This window comes from Xenopus laevis, chromosome 1L (assembly GCF_017654675.1).
Source record: "Xenopus laevis strain J_2021 chromosome 1L, Xenopus_laevis_v10.1, whole genome shotgun sequence".
In the NCBI taxonomy this organism is placed as follows: domain Eukaryota; kingdom Metazoa; phylum Chordata; class Amphibia; order Anura; family Pipidae; genus Xenopus; species Xenopus laevis.
Window position 1 is genome coordinate 107,535,807 of NC_054371.1, and position 11,049 is coordinate 107,546,855.

Consider the following 11,049-nt stretch of genomic DNA (forward strand, 5'->3'; position numbering starts at 1 on the left):
AAGGTCTGAGCTGTGGGACAGCTCACCGTCAGACAGGCCCAAACCTTCCCCTCCCTCCGGGGGTGCTGGTGAATGCTCCCTGGAATCATCAGTACTTTCATTTTCAGAGGGGGATGGTGCCCTACGCTTGGAACCCCTGTGCCTGGGGTTGTCTAAGCGGGATAATAGTTTATCTAGAGACAGCACTAGTTTTGTTATCCCTGAAGCTAACTGGGCTGCCCAGTCTGGTGGAGTGTTTTGAGCGCTGGTTTGACCGGCCATGTCCTGTCTGGTGGCCGTATGTTCTTGACTAGTCTGTATACTTGGGTTAGTGACACTTTTGGATTGGGCAGGTGCAGGACCTGGGAGTTCCGTAACTGGCGCAGCTGGTTTGCATTTGGAACATATAGGTTCTTTATGCCCTGAGGGCAGTCTTTTGCGACACTTGCCACAGGCCAAATATCTGACAGAGGTGACTGGGGTCCCCCTGGTAAAGAGGGCCTCACTGTTCTCCTCAGACATAGTGTGAAGTTATGTCAGAGAAAATGCTAATAGCCCTCCCTGTGTGGCGCCAGATATAAGGGGCTAGTTTTACTTCCCTTGTGTGTCCTGCTCCTGACGCAGGCTAATGCAGTCCCAGGTACCTGCAGGCTTTACTGCAGTGAGGTCTCCCTGCTCCGACTCAAACGTGTTGCGCAGTGGCTAGAGCGCGTTCCGGAGCTTGGTGACGTCAGCTCCGGTTACAGTTGTTCGCTCATTTCGCGCCTTGCGTTCCAACAGTGACACGCAATGGGCGCGTGTATAGTAATGGATGCGCCTTGTACTTGGTGCGCAATTATACTAACGTCGGACTGTTCCAACAAACTCCTTATCTGTGCGCTCTGCCTGGGGCTCCCGCTCTGTAAATGCAATGACTGTCGTTTACTTCCCTTGTGCCAGTGAGTTGTTACAGACGCTCCTGTATATACTCACAATTCGGAAGGCCCCAGCAGTGAAGGTTTTTCTGCCTTGCAACTGAAAAACCTTTAGCTGTGCGGTGGGGAAGTGGGTTAAGGGAAAGTATATACTCACTTCCTCCAGTTCCCACAATACCGTCTGTGTCCTGGCTAGTTAACCTTTCCTGCACATGAGGGATAGGGTACTCATACTGGATGGTCAGAGCTGCTTGGCTGATCGACCCCAGGAACACTTCCAGAGTTTGGAGACAACACACAGATACATCCTACACAGTGTAGGTGTCCTGTCTATCCCCATCTGTCAGAATAACCAATATCTTTTAAGAGAATGGCAGGACATGTCCTGCCTCCTGAGGACACAACAAAAAACTGACCTAGGTTCCGCCCACTGAGGGGTATAGCCAGTGGAGGAGGAGCTAGTTTTTCTTTATTGTTGTGTCCTACCTCCTAATGGCATCAGCTATACCCCATGGTTCCCTGTGTCCCCCAAGCAGAAGCAGAGAAATAGTCATCTTGGGCATGACATTTATTTATGTTATAAACTGTATGTATGTGTTTAGGGCCGTATCCATATTTTTGTGTTATCCACTGTGTATGGGGGGTTGTAAAGATTACAAATTCGGTTTTCCAGATAGCATATATTCCAAGTCACACTTTGACCCAAATTGTACATCGAAGTTATGCTAGAAACTCACTCAACAAGGTGTGGTTTATCTTCCTCTATCTAGTCAGTTGAGAGGTTAGCTGTGGTCAGTTGGAAGGTTACAAATTGAGTTTCTTGGTTTTTCCGCACCTTCTAACCACCCATCACCACTGTTTAGAAGTCCTTTAATCTTAGACGTGCAGACAGCTCTTAAGAATGAACATGAATTTGTACCAAAAAGAAATGAACTGCAAAGAAGAGCTAACGAGGTCGCACAGCCTTATTAATGAATATAATTAGATTGTGTGTGTAACTTGGAAACCATGAAAGGAATAATTAATGCCTTAAAAGATGTTTTTGATGAGTGCAAATAAATTCATTCAAAATAAATGCATTGTGTCCACACTTTGATGTGTTGTCATTATTATATCTTGTGATAAACAATAAAGAGTTAATAAAGTGCAATAGTGTAAGGGGTTCGCATTCCACTAGTCTGTAGAAAAAGGAATCACTCAATAAAACATAACATTTAATAGTTCATTTAAAGTCAAAAGAGGGATTTAATGAAATATAAAAACACTTAAAAATATGATGTATCCCGATCTGGTTTCACAAGGTTGTAAGGATCGCTGTATATCTGAGTAATGGAAATACTGGTCACACCTAGATCATTACATCAGCCTATATGCCCTCTGATAGTAGTATGAGTTGGGGTGGGGAGCAGGAGGGTGTCAATAGTAAAATAAATTAGGTAGCTCCCATTGTGGGAAAAACAACAGACAAACCAACACCTTGTATGCTGGACCTTGAAGTATCACACAGTTGGAAGGTTAGTTGTGGGGGCAGGTGGGGAAAACCTGTATAAAGATGGACACCAGACAGCAGCTGGGGAGCAGCCTGGGAAGAAAGGGAAGCCTGGGAGAAGACGAGGGCAGCCTTTTGAGGATACAGGATGTGAAGACAGCAGGAGCTAGACAGACTGAAATGAAGATTGGATACTGAGCCAACAGATAGCCCAGAGAGACACAATAAGGGCCTGGTGGTAACAATGTAGATTATATTAAACATTTGTAACTGTAACTATTGTACATACCATTTTAGATTAATAATAATCATTTGTGTAACAATCACTTGATTTATTATTTAATATATAATCAGTGTCGGACTGGGCCGGCAGGACACTGGGAAAAAACCCGGTGGGCCCCGGGCTCTTATGGAGCCCCGCCTGCCCAGATCTGCCTCTTCGTGTCTCGACCCCTCTTTGTCGGTGGTCGCAGTGAAATAAAAATATTAACACGTGCCTACTGATGCTGCAGCGTGTACGTACCATAACCCTAGTAAGAGTGGGGAATAATTTTTTTACTAATATAGGGTGACTGTTACCACCAATTCTTTTGCATATTAGTAAGCTTGTTATGGTACTTATTTGCTGCACTTGGTATCCTTGTAACTAAAGCAGGGTATGTGGCTAAATATGTTCCTAGAGCTGACACTTCAGTAGAATATTATTGTTCTCCAAGCTGATATTATACCCATATGATAAAATACTACTAGTTATATCGACTTTATATTCGACTATACAGTACATTGTTTACAATAACTGTGCCAAGGTAAAAGTGAAATGGAATAGAAGTGGGCACGGTTGGTAGATTATAGTATATTGAGCTGCCTTACTATTTAGTGAGGTATGAAATGGCAGGTAGAATGGGGAATATACATAAAAATTGTATTGTCTGTAAAATGGTTTAGCGTGGAATGAGTGTCCGAGTGAATAGTAAAGGGAATCTCCTTATAGTGAATGTAATGGAGGTTCAGGTGGCAAGCAGTGAGGGCCCAATATTTAATGTAGTGATATACACTTAGGTCCATAAATCTTTGAACAGAGACAATTTTTTCCAATTTTGGTTCTGTACATTACCACAATGAATTTTAAATGAAACAACTCAGATGCAGTTCAACTGCAGTCTTTCAGCTTTAATTCAGTGGGTTGAACAAAAGGATTATATAAAAATGTGAGGAACTAAAGCCTTTTTTAACACACTCACTTCATTTCAGGGGCTCAAAAGTAATTAGACAAATTAAAAAACGGAAAATAAAATGTTAATTTCTAATACTTGGTTGAAAACAGCCTGAAGTCTTGAACTCATGGACATCACCAGATTCTGGGTTTCCTCTTTTTGAATGCTCTGCCTGGCCTTTACTGCAGTGGCTTTCAGTTGCTGTTTGTTTGTGGGCCTTTCTGTCTGAAGTTTAGTATTCAACAAGTGAAATTCATGCTCAATTGGGTTCAGATCAGGTGACTGACTTGGCCATTCAAGAATATTCCACTTCTTTGCTTTAATAAACTCCTGGGTTGCTTTGGCTGTATGTTTTGGGTCATTGACCATCTGTATTATGAAATGCCTCCCAATCAATTTGACCCCTTCTCCATACTTTTTTCTTGCCATCATTCTGGTAGAGGTTGATCTTGGTTTCATTTGTCCAAAGAATGTTTTTCCAGAACTGTGCAGGCTTTTTAGATGTTTTTTTTAGCAAAGTCCATTCTAGCCTTTCTATTCTTGAGGCTTATGAGTGGCTTGCACCTTGCAGTGCACCCTCTGTATTTACTTTCATGCAGTCTTCTCTTTATGGTAGACGATACACCTACCTCCTGGAGAGTGTTGTTCACTTGTTTGGCTGTTGTGAAGGGGCTTCTCTTCACCAAGGAAATGATTCTGCGATCATCCACCACTGTTGTCTTCCATGGACGTCCAGGTCTTTCTGCGTTGCTGAGTTCACCAGTGCTTTCTTTCTTTTTCAGGATGTACCAAACTGTAGATTTTGGCACTCCTAATATTGTAGCAATTTCTCAGATGGGTTTTTTCTGTTTTTGCAGCTTAAGGATGGCTTGTTTCACCTGCATGGAGAGCTCCTTTGACCGCATGTTGTCTGTTCACAGCAAAACCTTTCACATGCAAGCTCCCCCCCCCCCCTCAAATCAACTCCAGGGCTTTTATCTGCTTCATTGCTAATGAAATAACGAAGGAATAGCTCACACCTGACCATGAAATAGCCTTTGAGTCAACGGTCCAATTACTTTTGAGCCCCTGAAATAAAGTGATTGTCTTAAAAAAAGTCTTTAGTTCCTCACATTTTTATGCAATCTTTTTGTTCAACCAACTGAATTAAAGCTGAAAGTCTGCAGTTCAACTGCATCTGAGTTGTTTCATTTAAAATTCATTGTGGTAATGTACAGAAGCAAAATTAGAAAAAAGTTGTCTCTGTCCAAAGATTTATGGGCCTAACTGTAGCTGAATAGTGAAGGGGAGGTGAATCGTGACGGAATGTGGGTCACTGCATACTTGAGGATAATGTCACATGGGGGCTGAAATTAGCTTTCTTCTTTGCTTGCACCTTGAACCATTGCTTTGTCCCAGGTGCAGACACACATGGCAGATTTCAGCCTAGAAATGCTCAAGTTTGCATTTTCAAAATCACCACCTTGTGTGACTGCACCGGGGCCGAGGCAATGGTTCCAGGTACAGACAAAGAAGAAAGCTCATTTTTAGGCTGATTCTCTGCCTGAACTTTCCAGCAGCCCCCATTTTCCATTAGATTGAAGTCTGCTTGGAAGGCAAGGTTTAATAAGCCACACGGCCTGCAATATGTTGATTAGGGATGGCAGTTATTGAAGTGGAAGGGAAAGTTCATATGCATGGGGAAAGGGATGCCTTACTAGAATGTGGTAGTACTTGCCCAGAAATAATCATAACACAAAGGCAGATCAAGCAGTATCCCTATTTATATTAAAAATGAGTTAACGTACATGCGGAGTATCCCTACATGGAGGATTCTGAGATGCCTGTAGATCTTGCCAATGCGCATGCTCAAACAGAAATGATGTAGCACAAGCATCGATACCAGCAATCTTGCTGACAGACAGATGACTGTGTATTTACTTTGCTCCCCCACTTTAGTTGGCTGTTTATTAGCTCTGCAACTTGGAGAATGAAAGCCATATATATGACTATAGAAACTGTGAAAAAGGTACTATCTGTACCTCCCAACAGCTGCAGCCTATGTGGTACAGGTAGGGGCATGCTGTTGGCAGAAGGTCTGGGAAGAACTTGACTGTATTCAAGTCAAGCATGAATGCGAGGAGTGGGAGCACTAACCTACAAGTACTTCCCTTAGAAACCAATGGTGAGGGGCATTACCCTTACCAAGCACAATGGGTCTGTGGCTGCCTCAGACCTGAACTGGCAATCTGTGAGTTCTGGCAAATGCCAGAGGGGCTGCTTTACGATGCTATAGACAATCACTATGTAGTGGACTGCCATTTGGGCCTATGTGTACTCAAAATTCCAGGGCCAATTTTAAATCCAAGTCCAGGCCTGCCGAGATTTTATGAAGCTCCACCGTTTTCAACAGGTGACAACTCCTAAAGGCCTCATGGAGTACGTAGTGTCAAGGACCTTGAAAAACAGTGTTTTTGCTTGACTAACATGATTGAAGGATTTGGAATAATTTTTTACGGTGACAATTTCCCTTTAATATCGCCAAGTAGGCACTGTTTTTTTTGCCTGCTAGGTGCCAGTTCACTGAGAAAACATTTAATGCATAAAGATATCACAGCTGTGCCCTCCTGTGTGTTCTGTTTGTTGCATTCTTGCTACTACAAGCTGTGTAAGAGCACAGAGCAATACAGTGGGTACAGACAGACTGCAGAGGATAGCACAGACAGTGTGCAGGCTGAACCTCTCTGTGATACTTCTATATATTTGCTATTGCTCTCCCAATTACACTGTTCAATATCTCACCCTGGCAACCCTGTATAATTAACAGCCTCTCTGGATTATCCTGCTGCTTGTCTGGGACAATTGATTTGGATTCTATATTTTCCCCAAGGCCATCACAGAGTTCTATATTTACACTTACTTTATACATATTTCCTGTCTTGTTAATAACACAAGCAGAGCCAAGAAAAGGTAGAAAAGAGAAAAAAATTCATTTGTGCTCCAGAAAGGTCCACGGATCCACTCAGGCCAGAGCCAATCGGGAAAATCATTTTTAGAAGTGCATTTATCAAAGGGTGAAATTTACAGCAAATATGCTTCTAAAAATCCCATAGGAATGAAGAGAAAGTGGGTGAGTTTTTCTGTGATGAGGTCTAATTTCACACTTTGATGAATCTGCCCCTTGTGTAATATTTCCTTTTCACTTTGCCTTGTGAACTTTCTCAGTATTGCATAATGAAGCCTGTAGGTGGTGCTATAACACTTATTATGATTTAGCAAAGCATACACTTCTGCAGTGAGAAAGAAAACAGTAAATAGGAAGTTGTTATAGTTTGCACAATGATCAATTCTGTCTTAAAGCCATACTTCATCGATTTATACAGCATATAATGTAAACCTTATTATAAAATATAAGTTCTATGAACCTATAAAGTGTATGCAGATGGTTTGTTATATATTTAAATATTACAATAGGGAGTATATTTCAGTGTTTGGTGTAATGTCACTAAACCCCGGTTCTAACTGATACCATAACTAAACACAATTTGTAACAATGTATGTTACAGGTAATGTGTATTTTTTATATACAGGATACAATGTTCCCTTCCCTCCGGAAATGTTCAAGCCTACAACTCCCACTATCCTCTGACAACCAGTAGTTGTTAATTATAGTTACTCTATGTTTTTTAACTACACATTTCTGATATAACAAGTTACTCTGAAGTGTACACAGAAATAACAATTAAAGGGGTAGTTCACCCTTTTAATATGCTATTGAATGGCCAAGCAACCTTTCAATTGGCCTCCATTTTGTTTAGTTATTGAATTGTTTCCCTTCTTCTTCTTCTAACTTTTTCCAGTTCTCAAATGGGGGTCACTGATCCAATCTAAAAACAAATGCTGAAAGTTACAAATATATTGTTATTGTTACTTTGTATTACTCCTCTTTCTATTCAGGCCTTCCTATTCATATTCCAGTCTCTTATTAAAATCAGTGCATGGTTGCTAGGGTAATTTGGACCCTAGCAACCAGATTGCTAAAAATTGTACAGTGGAGAGCTGCTGAAAAAGCTAAATAACTCAAACCGTAACTTAACTTAAAACCCACAAATAACAAAAAATGAAAACCAATTGCAGAATATCACTCTCTGCATCAGTGCTGTCCAAAATCTGAATGATGGTAGAAATTCTGTATTTTGTATACTAAACATGAACTTACTGTACCAGAAGCCTAATAAAACAAATGATTTATGCTTTCAAAGTTGACTGCTGGGGGTTATCATCTTGTAACCATGCTAAACCATCTTTGCAAGACCAAGACCATGCACATGCTCGGTGTGGACTGGGCTTCTGTTGGAAGGCTAAGCTTATGGATCAGAGTATTTGAAAAAGAAGGCAGGGCTGTCCGACACTCAAGTGGATCCACAAGACCAAAATATTTTAGTTAAAAAATATATCTTTATTTGCCAAAGTTAAAAAAAGTATCTGCCCTAAGCATTTTGCACCCACAAGGGCACTTAATCATGGGCTATGATGTCAACCACAGAAAATGAGCATTTATACAACAAAAAAATCAAAAAATATATAAACCAAATAAAGGAAAAAAAAGGAAAAACAGTCCTTAAAGAAATAGCATAACATATATGTCTTGAAAGAACTTTATAAACATTTACAAAATATACAAGATATACAACAAATCTTCACAATAAATATGTTTTAAATGAACAAAGCATGGACAGGAATAATAACAACAAGAATGTACAATATATACATAGAAGTAATAAGGATGCACAATATATCTCTACATTGTCGCTGACTGCTCTACAGGGAAATAAACAAAGCTGCTCAAGTTCTGGGAAGTAAGGTGGGTGGCTCCCCCCTGTCATTTGAAAGTATGATAGTTTTCCTTCAGCAGTCAGAGCAAATAAAATGAAAGGGGAATTTCACTGCATACAGTCAGGTTTCTTATAAAAACGGTACACATTTTTTAATTTAAGTATAATGAAGATTGATTTCTTTTTCATTACAGAAAGAAAAAATGGGCTTTTATTTTTTTGCCTTTACATCCCCTTTATTGTATTTAATGCTGCTACTCTTTCAATAGAGAGATTAAATCATCATTTTTGTACTGTATGGCCTATATTAAAGCACCATGCTGTTCTACAAAAAGAGTTTATTTATTAAACATGCCACAGCAATATACAGCTGAAATCAGCTTCAGAATTCCACTGTATTACCAGCAAATATTTTCTATTTGGTCTTTTTATAGGGGTGTGTGATGTAGCACAAAGCCGAGGTGGCTGCATCAGCTTTTAAACTTTTGCCCTATTAAGCGCAGGCAGAAGCACTAACCAATGTGATGTTATTGCTTTGTGGGGAACAGGTTGTACTGCACTGAAATCCTACAGCCAATCATGAGATAGTAAACCCTAGCAACAGGCCAAACTTAACCCATCCAATAAGAATGTTTATATGCAGTGGAAGACCAGCTTCCTCAGCATTGTGTTCTACAGTAACCACAGCCTATTATAAAGTAAACACCCCTTTAACCAACTCTGAAAAACAACTGCTGTGTTTAGACATGTGATATAATATTGTCACATACTAAAATTATAATTTAATGAAATCGTGCATAGGCTGACTTAAATGCCCAAGCAGATGTTGCCGTAATGCAGGAGAATTTGTGCTCGTCCTGCTTTTAAAGGAAAGTAGAAATTGTTGCTGCTTTTCTGTGGGTTGCAACCGAAAACGTCTGCATCTGTTAAAGCAAGCTAATACCAAATACATATCCTTATACAATATTGCAGTAGTTGGGTCAGAATTCTTACCATATCAGTTAATTGCTGAAGAAGGATAGTTAGAGATCAACTTCTGTAGTTACAACTGGTTTCTATATAGCATATTATAACAGAATAAACATTATCGGACGTTGAGACAAAAAATTATACTTTTCTTTTATGTTGAAACCTTTTAATTTTTCTGTTATGGTCTTTTAAATTAAAATGTTTTTTAGGTCCATAAAATAATTTTAAGTGTATGGTTATTATCTGGTACTGTATGGGTGAGGGTATAGGAAGGAGCCTATACAATAAGCATAATTTGATATTTTGATTATAATATTTTTATTATATGAGTCACAGCAAACTTATTTTATTGATGTTGTCACTACAAATTAGAAGAAGGATAACATGGTCTCATTCATAGAACTTGAGCAATTTAAGAGCCTGTCTGCTGGGACAGTGGGGATAGGAGATGTGTCAGTAAGTGACTTAGTTTAGAGGGGCTTGAGGCAAGTAGTGATGGGCGAATTTATTCGCCAAGCATGGATTTGCGGAAACTTCCAGATTTTGCAGACGACTAATGTTTTTGCGAAACTGCAGCGAAAATTTGCAGTGGGAAAATTTGCTGCGATAGAAAAATTGTCACTCGTCAAAATTGTGGCACGTCAAAATTATTCGCCTGTTCACTGTAATGCATTTGGAAAAAAGAGTTGCCCGTGTAAAAATTGTAAAAATTATTCGGACCGCCATTGACTTTAATGCTTTTGAACAAAAGAGTTGTGTGTCTAAAAATTGTCGCTTGTGTCCAAATTGTCACACATCAAAATAATATAACGTTCATTGACTTCACAACAAACTGCATTAGGCAGGCAGCAATCTGGAACATCCAACGAAAATAGATTCCAAGAGCCAAAAATTGTATATTAAAAATATGATACTTTATTTTACATCACATCTAAAAAATAACGCCTGACGCGTTTCCTGTCACACAGGGACACTTAATCATAGGTCTGGGGCATGTGCACCCGGACCCAACTGGGAAATTTTTCACCATTTCTCAAATTTCTTAGCGAAGAGAAACAGGACAGATTCCCCCATTATTAGTGCCAAGGGATCCAAGATAAGTGCCACCCTGAGGCAGAGTTGAGTGCAATAAAGCTCTCTGCAGTAGAAGAGCCAAAATTCACATATAAAAATCTGAATTTCAGCTCTTTGCCACTCCCGGTAACTTACCAGGCACTACAAATGACAATTTCGGACAAATCACCATGCTTTTTAGCCATAAAACAGTGCATTTCCACATAATTTATGCTGCCTGGGAAGTTACACCCAATGTAACTTGAGCACGATTTGTCAAAATAAACACAATTGAACATGCAAATCAGTGTAGTTGCATCACTTTGGCACTGAGCATTGAAATGATGTTAGCATATGATCCTTTTGGCACAAATCTGCTGCACGTATTAACAAAGCCCTCTGTTGGAACAACTGACTTATTGCCACATTGAAGGTGAGGTTAGCTCCAGGGTTCCACAGCATCATCAGGCAGGACAAATGTAACGGAGCTTGGTGAACTATATGGAAGTGCAAGGACCTTGTTTGGATGCAAGTAGGTGAATGATGTCATTTAGGGCAACATTTATGTCCAACAGGCCTGGACTGGCAATCTGTGGGTTCTGGAAAATGCCAGAGGG